Source organism: Amblyomma mixtum, chromosome 1, assembly GCF_055824585.1.
Source record: "Amblyomma mixtum isolate Tamu chromosome 1, ASM5582458v1, whole genome shotgun sequence".
NCBI lineage: Eukaryota > Metazoa > Arthropoda > Arachnida > Ixodida > Ixodidae > Amblyomma > Amblyomma mixtum.
In genome coordinates, this window is record NC_143012.1 from 304,834,879 (window position 1) to 304,847,504 (window position 12,626).

Here is a 12,626-nt window from a genome sequence, read left to right on the forward strand (position 1 = left end):
CAAAACGCGCGGTGAGAGGGAAGGCGTTTACCCTCCCTTTATACGCGATGCTCCTGTAACACTACACCACATCACAACATGTTCACAGTGGAACGAAAGCTACGAGCGCGAGGAGGCGGCTTCCACATGAGCGCTTCTGCCACGGGCTCACTAGCCAGCCACACGCGTCTGAAATCCATCGCCCCGAGCCCGTGGGATCCACTACGCTGTCCACAAGTTTCGCGACGGAGTAAGCGGGCGTCGCTGCGAGGCACTTAGCCCGGGCGGCGGCGGGATACACGCCGGAGCTTAGCGCGGTTCAGCAACGATGAACAGTCCCTGCTCGGAGCGATACGGTCACCGAGCGTCCAGCACTGCACTGCCTAGTATGGTCTACGACACATTCGGATGAAAGGCAAAGGCCGCGCTTGGTGACGCGTGACGAAATTCAGAAGAGCCTCCATGTGATCCCGTGTGAGTGCACGGATGAAAGTGTTCACGTGTGAGTAGGACTATCGGTTGACAGAACGGGGGAGGATTAAGGATGCGTTGCTTTCACGTCCCTTCCCCATTTTAGAGTGCTAGCACTACGGCTTCCCCTCAGATGAAAAGCCGTTGTCTGTCAGTCTGTGCGGTCCTCAGTCGGGCCTTGATGAGCCGAGTGTGTGAACTGCATAGCATGATAATCATGATTCAACATGACTTGCTACGACTAACATGACTATCACGACTCAGTATAACATGACTTGCAATGACTGCCTTGGCTTAGCATTACTTGCCATGAGTAAACATGACTCAGTAGGATTATCATGACTTTCCCTTGCCATCACTTGCCACGCTAAACATGACTATGATGAATTACCATCACTTAGCATGACCAAGTAGGGTTAACATGACTTAGCATGACTATCATGACTCAGCATGCTTTGTCATGAGTTGGTCTTCCAAAGTGAACACATTTGTCTATTGTCAAGTCAATTTCAAACTACTGCACGGACCATCAGACGTGTGAAATTGCATGCTAAGGAGGGATAATCAACTAGTGTAACCACGTTACTCACTCGTTTCAGCTCTGTGCAACCAAATAAAGACGCGTCACACCAAATACAGTACAAGTAAACAATGAAGCAATATCACGCAAACCTACAACGTACGATTGGTCAACCTACGAGTATGTAAGTCAGTTCAAATCAAGGAAAACCATAGAAAGTTAAGAAAAGCTAAGGAAAACCAGGGATAACCGTGCTAGCGCCCGATAATTCGTGATTTGCCATAAACCAAGCCACCTATGAATTTTTTATAAGTCTGAATACTGGGGGGTGGTTGTGTAAGCTTTCGATCCCACACGTGTTCACAATACTCGACGTGCGAAAGCCGCAATAATTGGTGACTTTATAGCGCTGCACTCATGAAAGCGGTCTGAATAAACGTGGTATTGGAATACGCGTTTCTGAAGGGAGGGTTGGGGTGTTTATGAGCTGAGCTCGATGCGGAAGGACACCGCTCGTACTCTACCCTCATCGACAACCATGCCCCATTGAGGAAATGCCGCGGAATTCTTTATCATCACTCTCCTGCCGGGTTCCCTCCAAGTTTCAGAGGAGACACTGAAGCAGCCCGAAAAATACGGACTCATCGCACGCTACGCTCTAAGCCGCAGGAGTTTTCGGGAAAGAAACGGCTCCCACCACGAGTACCAGAATGACATCTGCTACGAACGACACTGTGAAATGCAAGGAGCCACGGGAGCCCCTTGACTCGAAGCAGTAAGAGTTCGCACGGGATAGGCCCTCTCACCCGTCTCTTGAGGAATGAAAAAGGCACAGACGATCAATGCGATTGATGCGGGAGGGTCTTCGTTAGCATTATGTGTTCCCCACTGATGGAAATGGGTGGCGTAATCCAATCCAGCGATCACAGTGGGCCACCATGTGTCCCCTCGCCACTCAACCCACCCCTCGACTCTGATTGGCGACAGTGGTTTCTCTCTCGCCACTCTTCGCCTTACACCAACGCGCTCCCTCTGCCCCTCTCCATACCTCCTTTCTCCTTCATTATCTCAGCCCCGCCGCGGTGGCTCAGTGGTTACGGCGCTCGGCTGCTGGGCCGAAAGACGTGGGTTTGATCCCGGCCGTGGCGGCTGAATTTCGATGGAGGCGAAATTCTAGAGGCCCGTGTGCTGTGCGATGTCAGTGCACGTTAAAGAATCCCAAGTGGTCGAAATTTCCGGAGCCCTTCACTACGGCGTCCCTCATAGCCTGATTCGCTTCGGGACGTTGAACCCCAATAAACCATAAACCAAACCTTCATTATCTCTCCCTTTCCTTCCTCCACTCTTCATCATTTCCCTATTGGCTTCACACGCCGCCGCCAGCGCCGGACAGTTCTTGCACTAATCGGGCTTCTAACTCATTAAAAGTGAGGCTTGATCCAAACGGACCGAAGCACTTCAGGCGGTGGCTTTGAGCGTCGCCTAAGCACTCCTGGATTTCGTCCAAGAAGCAAAAATTAGAAGAGACGCTTAAACCGCACCTTAAGAGTATGATGCGATAGTGTTAATGGGCTAATGCTTATGAATTCGCAGTTCACTACTTTACCTGCATAGACCACTGAGAGTCCTCCCACCACTCCTGGCGCAGTGGTGCAGCGGTTAAGCGATGCGCCACTGGCCTGCGATGTATGGCGCTGCCACCGGCCAGGCTTGCGTGACCCAGGTTCCTCTTCCCGAGCAACCTCTCGCGACCAATCAACAATTTAACTGCCACCTGCCACGGTGGTCAGTTTGCTCACAGTCCGGTGGGCAGGCTCTGATGACGTCACAAGGTCACGTGACCTAGGTGACTCCCTTGGTTGCTTCTCGGAGATTTTTAGTTCACAACACCGATGACGCCGCCGGATTCTACGCTGAACGGGGGCCTTAATGCTATCGAGTTAAAACGACTCTGCACCACGTAATAGACGCGGTTATAACGCAAGGCTGCTTTAAAGATACCATTTAATTACCGATGGAATGTCCGAATTCGCATTAAAGACACAGCAGACCATCGCTGAGGTAAGCAACAAGGCGTAAAGCTTTGTCATATTAATCCTTGAGGATGAAATGTGCGGGATAGTATAGAGAAACGAAGGCTTTGCTTAGCAACCAAGGAACAAGAAGAGTTGAGAGCGACTCTTTCGCGACACTGTTCTCTCGATACGATTTTTGCAAGCCATAATTTCCATTTTGAATCGTGCGGGATTCTTATTTAACTCTCACGGTCTGATTGCCAAGCTGTGCCAGGGGCCTCTTCGCGAATTGATATCCTCGTTTTTTCAAGCTGCATGTATTTTTTTCTGCGCCAGTGGTTCGCCAAGCGGGGAAATAACGTAAACAACCCAATTAGCGAGTTGCGACGGTTCGAGCTTCTCGAGACGACTTTTGTTCCAACTTTTAATCTCTTGCACGCCAGACAAAAAGGGAGTCACTGGCGAAGTAAAGATCACGAATGCCTCTGAAGGAGTGGAGTGCCCATTACCAGCTTGTGCGACAACCCGCGAAGAAGAGCTAGAACGGAGCAAACACATTAACTGTTTTTCTTTCTATGCACTTGGGCGAAATCAAAACTTATCTTTGTAAGTCTGGGATAACTAAGCATTTATCCTGAAAATAAAAAAAAGAAGAAATACGAAGGGCTCACGCCACGATTGAAGGAGGAATGACCATGTACATGGCTTCTGGCCCGTGTCGTCGTTGTCTTGCAAGACACAAGGGCCATTGCGGCCTTTTTTCTCTGTCTTGTTCTCTAAATCTTAGACATTTCTGTTTAATCTACCACATGAACACTGGTAATTATTTCATGATTTTTTTTAATGCAGACGCCTTTGTTACCTGTTCGAGAAGGGTGTTCTTTGGTGTTCGGTGCTTACCTTCATTGGGGTGTAAAAAAAAAGGCTTAATAACGCGTGCTTCGAGGTCGTTTTGCAATAACGGTTTCGTGACCCCTCCAGGCAGCTTGATTGTCTCCGCCCGAACAAGGCAACCAGCATTTTCTCATCTTTCTGCGATGCATAGTTAGTGTGCAACTGAAGCTCCACTGCACTTAACAAACAGCTTAACTAGCACATGCTGCATCTTCTCAGGTCATTCAGCTCAGAATGGGCGTCTAATGAGCGAAATATTTTGCTTTGTGTTAAGCGACATGTTCGGCGGCTTGCATTCTGTGCAGCAGCCACGTTTTACTCAACAGGGAAACCGCCGCAGTTTTGGCATGTGGAGAAAATCGGGATTGATCGAGAGGGTCATGACGTCACAACCACATGACCTCGCGCGGGTAATTTAAACACCCAACAACGATCACACAGTACAACAGTGATGACGTCACGACATAGTTTCTTATTGGTTTAAAGAGTCATGACGTCATTCCAGTGCCATTGCGTAGTGCATCCGAAGGAAAAAAAAAACAACCGCTGCCTCTTGTGACGTGAGCGGGGACGTGCTACACCTCGACCGCTGAGGTGCGTTCGTTCGAGTTGGTCAAAGGGGGGCCTTGTGGCTCTTGTGGTAAATAAAAATAAATAAATGAATACAAACGAAAATAGAAAATAAATTTAAATAACGCAAAAAACGATGTCTGTGCCCAAGAAACTGAAGCGACTGATTTACGCGATATCATCATATCGTTAAAGGGCAACTGCAGCACTTTTTTGAGAATTTCGGGATATTCAAGGATTCAAATCTATGTAGGCTGTAGGTAAAGCATGCCAAGTGTTTTTACACTAGAATTTAAAATAATGACCTAATCAAGGATTGAATTTTGCGTTTCTCCTCAATGCACCGGAGAAGTGCAGGAAGACTCAGCCTGACGTCACGGAAGGTATGATTTCAAATTACCGCTGTCGTCAGCCACACCCTGCCCTACAACTCTCGGCAGGGTTCGCCTTCGGTGGCGTTTATTTTTTTCCTTCAGAGAAGGCGTTTGTGCGTTGAAAATACACCGATACTTTCGATGACGTCATCATGCGCCCCCCATTTGGCGTTGTGCACTGCGGAGGAGCTTGAAGAGTGTCCGTATTTTAATCAGCGATTACTTCACTATTTCAAGTGCTAGCCCAAAAAGACTTCGCATGCTTTACCTGAAAGTTTCACACATTCGACCCTCTTAAGCTCGTTGATTTCTAACACCTATGCAGTTTCCCTTTAAGGTGGAGCCCTGAAGTTTTCTTAAAAGAACTTTACTTACTTTATCTCATAAACGTGGCCGTGATGTTAGGGGAGCTATTTCACTTTTTTGGGCTTCTTTTTGTGTGTTTTGCTTCGTTCATTCCCTGTTGAAAAAAAAAAAGTAACGATGTGCATAATGCGGTGGCGCGTTGCCTTGCTAGTAGCCCCTAATAATTTGGAAAGTGTGCGAGTTGCATAGCCTTAGAGGGACCGGAAATTGATCAAAACCCGTTATTAGATTATGTTAAAAATTAAGGAGCTAGCCTTGTGTTGACAGAATTTGTTAAACAAGAAATACAAATTTTAATTTGGCCCGGAATCTGCTTCGGATTAGATGAAGCAATGTTCTACGTTGTAAGCTTTGCACTATCGGTGTATTCCACCACATGATTAAATACCAGTTTTTGGAACTCATCTGGTAATGTATCATATATTCTTTTAAAAGTATTTGTTATATTTTATTTGCCATCTCCATCTCTTTATGACATTCTCTGAAGTAAGTAAAGTTTATGTTATAAACAGCTGCCATCAATCGACAAGTGGAAAGGGGGCATAGCAGCAGCCATATAAAATTGCGGCTTGGATCACGTTTGAGTACGCATGCGCATTAAAAAGAAAAAAAAAAGCTCAGAGGTCAGCAAGCATGTTAGCACAAAAACGCAATAGAATATGTGTGATACAAAAAAGTTCATAGGTATGTAGCAAAAGGAATGTATTATCAATAAAGTAACGCAGTCTTTCTGAAAGCACTTGTCAGAATTAAAATCGTATTGTCCGATGAAAGGCTATCATCTTTCTTAAATATGAGGATGTTTTTGTTATCGATTTCTCACTTTTGTCAGTGTGCAAATGTAATTGTACTCAGTGATCAGGCGGGATTTGGTACACATAAGAGCGAATGGGTTCACAGATTGTGAACTTCGTGACAAAATATTTTGCCGCGTTTCTAAAGCAACCGTTGTGAGTTCCGGTTCATGAACCCCGATATCTTTTCTTTTAGAAAAATATAAAGAAGGGTTGGTCAAATGTTTAGGGGAATCCCCCAAGGTGGATTCCTTGGTGGATTCCCCTAAACATTTGAAGAACACTTTTCCCACTTCGCTCTCGCCCTACGATAAGCTTGCCGTACCGGTTAGCTCAATTGGCAGAGCGACTGCTCCGGTGTAGCGGTGGTCCCGGGTTCGAACCCCGGACCAGGACGAATTTTTCTTAGAAACTACGAAGTTTCTGAGAAAGCTGTATAGATTTCTTTTGTAGCCGTATGGCTGCGCTCGGGTAGGTGTCAATGAGTAATTACTCCCTTACTTCATAAATAAGGGTGCTTGAAACCAAGTTCTTGGTGCCTTTGAGCACTCTGAAATCAGGTGACGTTATTAATGACTGAAATAGTTAGCACTAGCAAAGAAAGTTTGGTACGGGTACTTGACGTAAGTTGCTGGCTGAGTATTTTCTTTGCTTTTCTTTTGCAGTAAAGAATGGAGCTTCCTTCTCCTTTTTTTTTTGTCAATAAACATATTGAAGGATCCGCTTTTTTTATTTCCATTGGTGTAGCAATTTGTGCCCCCTTGCAGTCGGTTTAAATCAATATATGTGTTCACACTCAGGCAACATACGTCCGTCAGCCGTAGCATCGGAGCCAATAAGCTCCATTCCTTCCAGCTTCCGCCCGTGTAAGAACATGCATACATCAGGAGTACGAAATAAAAGAGTTCTTCCGCCCTGTGCCAATTTCGCCACGTGGTCCTAACCATTCACCACGAGGTTGCAAGTGAAGGCTCACGAAGACGTCATTGAATTGGCCTTTAGTGCTGAATACCGTAGCAGGTGTGGTTTAAAGGAGCGAATGGTAGGCATGTTTGACATGCCGAACGCGTATGCCAGGCCTTTTGCGCCACCAAAGCCCGCTTTGAAACTGGTTCTGAAGACCCCTGTAAAAGATGCTTCGCCTATTTAAACCTTGTATTGCCGGTGTGCCGTACTTACGGGTAAGCATCTCGCAGTTGGCTCTAAATTCTGGCGTTCGCACAGAGCACAAAAAGCCACCATGGTGCTTTCAAGTGCCAGGTCAACATCTATAAAAAGACAGGGCCGTCTTGTCTGCCACTGAAAATTTGCGCGTCATACACAACGTTTCGGTCTGGCGTAAAAAGGAGTCAACGAAGGCTTACAGTACGGATGACGCGCAATGTGAGGCTGAGAGCATGTAGATTAGTAAACGTCCATTTAGTCGTAAATAAGTACAGTGAGATCTCAGGACGAACACAGTGCTGTGTTCGTCCTTCTTCTCTTCCTGCTTCTTTTCCTTGGCCGTGTGCCGTTGCGCTGAAAAACTATGAGTGTAAATCAAGTAAACCGACTAGCCCAAGAACTAACTCTACTGAATGACTATGATCTACTGTGCCTGAATGTGTGTATATATGGTGACTTTTGGACTGAATTATGTTCTGCTCTGAGTAAATGTGTGCATAGATGGTGACTGGGGGAATGGATTATACTATTATAAGTAACTGTGCGCATAGCGGGGCAGATCTGACCGGTTTTAGGACATTACTAATACACAAGTGACGCTACGGTGGAGCAATAGCCGGCAAAATAAGCAAGGCTAATCCCACCTGTAGCATACAACAATTCAACTCAACTCGTGACGCAGGCTGAATGCATTTAATCTGCCTTTACGCAATCGAGTTATAATTACTCTATGTAACTGGCCTTTATGCAGTGATCTAGAGCATTGTAAATTACAGCTGGAAAGTGCCCTTGTCCTCAAAGCAAATGCTAACAATTGTCGGAACGTTTACGAAGTTATCAAAGCCACAGAAATGAAGAACAAAAAGTTTAGAAGAGAAATGAAACGGCGTGCATGACGTATAAATGAGAGACCACTGAAAAACAAAACAAATAAAAAAGGTTCTTTAGGAGGACTTTAGCCGATACCATCAGGCGCCAAGTCTATGTGAATCACAAAGCACGACTTTACTTGTACTTACGGTCATGGCCTAACCAGAGCTGTGAACACAGTCAGCGCTATCGTAATCACCAACACATAAAAAAGTGTGTTTGCATGGGTGCACCATTCCGTACGCGCATAAGGGACCCTGTTCGCGAGCGCGCACTCTGAAACCTCGACGCTTGCACTCCACGGCGCGGTCTGAGGAAGCCAAGCGAACCGGGCCGTGCTCGCCGAAGCGAAGCCCGAAAGCCGTTGGGCGCTGGCTGATCTACTCGAGCAGCGTTATTCAAATCGACGCAATTTTTCGCGCAGGCCTGTCGTCGCCGAGCCGTGATTAATGCTCGGGCCGCGCCCAGCCACTCCACTCGCCGCGCTTCGAAAAGACGCCCGGCGTATACATAACCTCCTCGAGTAATGACTGCCTCGTGGCTACAGCGCCGCAGCGTATTTGCAGCGCTGACTCTGAAAACGCAACAAAACATCACGGAGTGATTTTAAAATAAAATGACGAGGGTGTATTACGCTGTTTCAGAGCATTTAATAACTTATCTTTTTCCACGAAAAACGTGACACAGGCGCGATATGAAGGTGGCATGTAAAAAGCTTTCAGGCTTCTCACGAGGAAAAGGGAATGTATACGAGGTAGATATATGTAGAATATAATTTAAACGGAATGCTTTTTTTATCCCTAGCTGTGACGTGTTCCCGTCAACGGATTTTGCAGATATTAATCACTTAGCGATTGTGTCGTGGGGTGCGGCTAATCACGTAGATGTATATTGGGTGTTTCACCTAAGATGTTCTGCAGTTTTTAAAAATATGGTTTTTCAGTCAGAAGAGCGCTTTTCCAGCGTTGCACTGTTAGCGGTGTAGCAAATCAGAAAACAGCTGAGACGTGCTAACTAGTAGGATTGTTAACTATTACTCACTAGTTAACTTTTGAACTGTCGCCGTCAGTCCTCTAATTTATTAAGAAATATCGATAACAGTTTTTAGAATTTCGGAAACGCAGTTACCCTCGGCGCTGGGGCCCAAGAAATTTTTCCGTCATCACGTCAAAATACATGGATTTTCGAAAAGCTTACTTGCAAAGCAACACCTACACTGTACTTAACTTGTTCAAATAGCCGAAATTTGTTGTGTCACAGCGCCGAGGGTAACTGCGTATTCGAAATTCTAAAATTTTATATGGATATCAATTACGGTGAGCTACATGCCTTTCAATAAATAGAGACAAACAGTAACAGCTAAAAAGTGACCTATTCAATATTAGTTAAACAGACTATTAGTTAGCACGTCCTTAGCTCTATTCTGAGGAGCTACACCACTAACAATGCTATGCCGAAAAAAGCGCTCTCCTAACTCAAATATTGCAGAACATCTTCGGTGAAATATCGGCGTAATGTTACATGGCGTATTCACATCGTTTTGCGCCTTTCCTCTTGAATTACATGGCACGCTTCCCTTTTCTTCCGATTCAGGGTTTGAATGCGCCGCGATGCGAAGTATTTTTTTTTTCACTGCTTTTGTGCTAACTTGTCTTTGCGCGTACTCTTGAAGACCCGTTCTTGAACGCGCTGTCAGCAGCAGGCACCTTACGCTAATGTTGTCACCTTCGTATGATTTTCAATTTTCTGTTTGTGGCATCACTCTCGAACCGCACATACAACCGTTCACCATTCCCGTCTGAGGAAATAAAACAAAAACGAAATTCCTTTTTTTTTTATTTGCGCATGGCGCAGGATTTTTTACCTCTCTGAGTGTTGGCTGCGGGCGTTTTTTTTTTTTTTCTCGGCCTGGAGCGAATAGCACATTTGTATACTAGACGCTGCACAATTTCCTCGAATGTGCTGCCAACAACATGTGCGTGAATGTGGAAATCACGGGCGGCTTAGCGCTTTTGACTGGCTGCGTCTGTGGCACATGGGGCTGGGTTTTGTAGCGACTCTTTCCTGAACTCATTCTTTGCATTTACCACTCGTCATCATCGCCTCATCAGGGACAAAACGACGAAACCATGAAAAAAGATCATGAGAAAATACGCCTCTTGGTGTTTTTCTCTCAGTGTTTATTGTGCCCATGGAGAACTTTTTTTAAAAATCTCATTCAGTTCGCTAGAATATGTACTGGTTCCCTGAAGTCTTTATTCTTAAGATTTACTTCATCACCGCTAGATTACGCTTGTGACTACTTAGAACAAAGTGCCAAGTCTAACAACATTGGAACTTCACCAATATGTTTCTTCGGGCAGCGTTTTTCCTGGCATGCTCATTTCATGAAGTTTCGAGAGACTACTGCGGCTTCTCAGTAACGAACGAAATCGATGTTAGGAATTCTACCCCGCTGAACCAAGCAATACAAAACAAGAACTGTATTTTTCCTTTTGCAATGGCTTTGTTTCGTATTTACACTTTCAGTGCAAGCGCATTCATAGTAGAAAATAAGGAGACGCTGGTCGCTAGACTAGGCGCACTTTTGTAATCTGAGCTTCTAGCCGCAGGTACTGTTCAGCGCCCGTCAAAAAGCTTCAGTTACAGGCGTCTCTTGCTGCAGAAGTGATTTGGTGAGGCCAGTGACTCAAGCGTCCGAGCAGTGTCCAAAGAAGTCTCATGGTGATGTGAGGTAAACTTTTTCTCTCAGGGCATACGTGTGTATGGAGGAGATGCCCGGGCATTTCCGGAGCATGTCAACAGATATTAGTTTCTATGCGTCGCGTTCGTTTGGTCCATTCTCCTCTACTGCCGCTCTTGTTAACGCTGGCTCCGTTCGTAATGAACGTGCTAAATTTTGACGTTGGAAAGTATTACGCAGAGGGAAATGGTGATGCCTGTGTACTTTTGGGTATTTTTTAATTTGGCAGTATTAAGTGGTGCGACAAATATAAGCGGGCACATTAAGGTGAGGACTATGTTTGGAAGTGACAAACAAGTAGTGCCCGTGTGTAAATGGCAAAACAGGAAGAAACGGCGGTGTAACAATTTAGAACGACTTCAGTGCCGTATTTGCCGTCGTCAGTATTATTCTTGGCACAAGGATCGACAATTCGGACGTAATGCGCACCTGTTCCGCCTCTTGAGATTTTTTCTGATACGATGAAAACGGGGAAGCTCTTGCTGATAGGTGGTGACAAAAGTACTCGTGGAAAGCATAATGTCTTTCAGAAGAACCTCATTGATGTGCACATTTGCATGCCCATCTCATGAATGTAATTTGAATAGCTTCAGCAAGTTCGGGCATATGTTACTTTTTTATGCTAATCGCTAATCAGGACCGCTAGTCCGCCCCCAACCCAACACTATTCTTGTCCTGAAGCCTATGGTCGCGATCAGCGACAACAGCCGCAGTTTCAGGGTACACCCTCAAAGCGGGCCGTCGTCTTGGTGTGCCGAATCCTCCTTAAATCGATATTGCGCTCATTACTTTAACGCGTGAGCGTTAAAGGCGCCGTTGTACAGAAAATATGGCGTTGGCGCTGTCAACGTCGGCGTTGCGAGCGAAAAATCACGGGCATGACTGTGGTGTATTTTAAGTGTCCCTCCAGTTTTTTGGACGCGACGGCGTTAAAGGCCACGTTTACCAGTAAATCCGGTGTCGGCGTTTGCGAAAAATCACGGCCATGGCTGTGGCAGGTGGTGCCCAGAGAGCAACCTTGGAGGCAGGTGGGCCACATAGGTCACGTGACCTTGCGACGTCATCACAACCTGCCCACCGGATAGTGAGAAAACTGCCCACGGTGGCAGGTGACAGTTAAATGTTTGATCGCTTGGGAAGAGCAACCTGGGCCGCACAAGGCCCATCGCTGGGAGCACTTGCCGTCGCAGGACAGGGGCGCATCGCCTAACCGCGGCACCACGGCGCCAGGAGGGGTATGAGGGCTCCCAGGGATCTATGAATGGGAAGTAGAGATCGGCCTTCTGCATATATGGGAAATAACACATTACGTGCGCTATCGCGTCATACCCTCAAGGCGCTGCTTTAGTGTCCCCTCTAGCTTTAAATATTTTTGCTTCAGACAATCTGTTGTCGCGGTATTGTCACTGGGACCAGGGATAAGGTGCCATCTTTAGGATGGAGTCCTGGTCATATGCGTTTCTCGAGCTCCTTTGTGTGCGGCACTTTTCAAATCTCACAAAACACCAACTAAGAGGTGCGTTCTGTGTGTTTTCCCCTCTAGGGATGATGATGAAATAACTTTATTTGCACCCGTCAAGGAATCAGAGGGCGATGAAGACTTGAGTCTTGACCGCCGTCACCTTCCTCCCCTTTCAGCAGGCTGGGATCTCTTCGGATTCAGAGGTGTCCAGGGCCACACGGGTGTCTTTGTTTTTGTTCTTCTTCTTTCTGGCTGGCCATTAAAGCCCTCAGGACTCTACATTCCCGTCTGGGTCGTTGTGGCTAGGGCATGTCCACATTATGTGGATCATGTCTGCTTTTTCATTACACTGTTTACACCTCGGGTCTTGGACCGCCGGATGCCATCTGCTTAGTGCTAGTGGG

General features: G+C 46.3%; 1 protein-coding gene across 1 annotated transcript in view; it reads left to right on the top strand.

Annotated features, from left to right (window-relative positions):
* The window catches only part of LOC149372276 (synaptogenesis protein syg-2-like), a 59,922-nt gene that overhangs the window by 25,488 nt on the left and 21,808 nt on the right, over nucleotides 1-12,626 (top strand). The window lies entirely within an intron of this gene.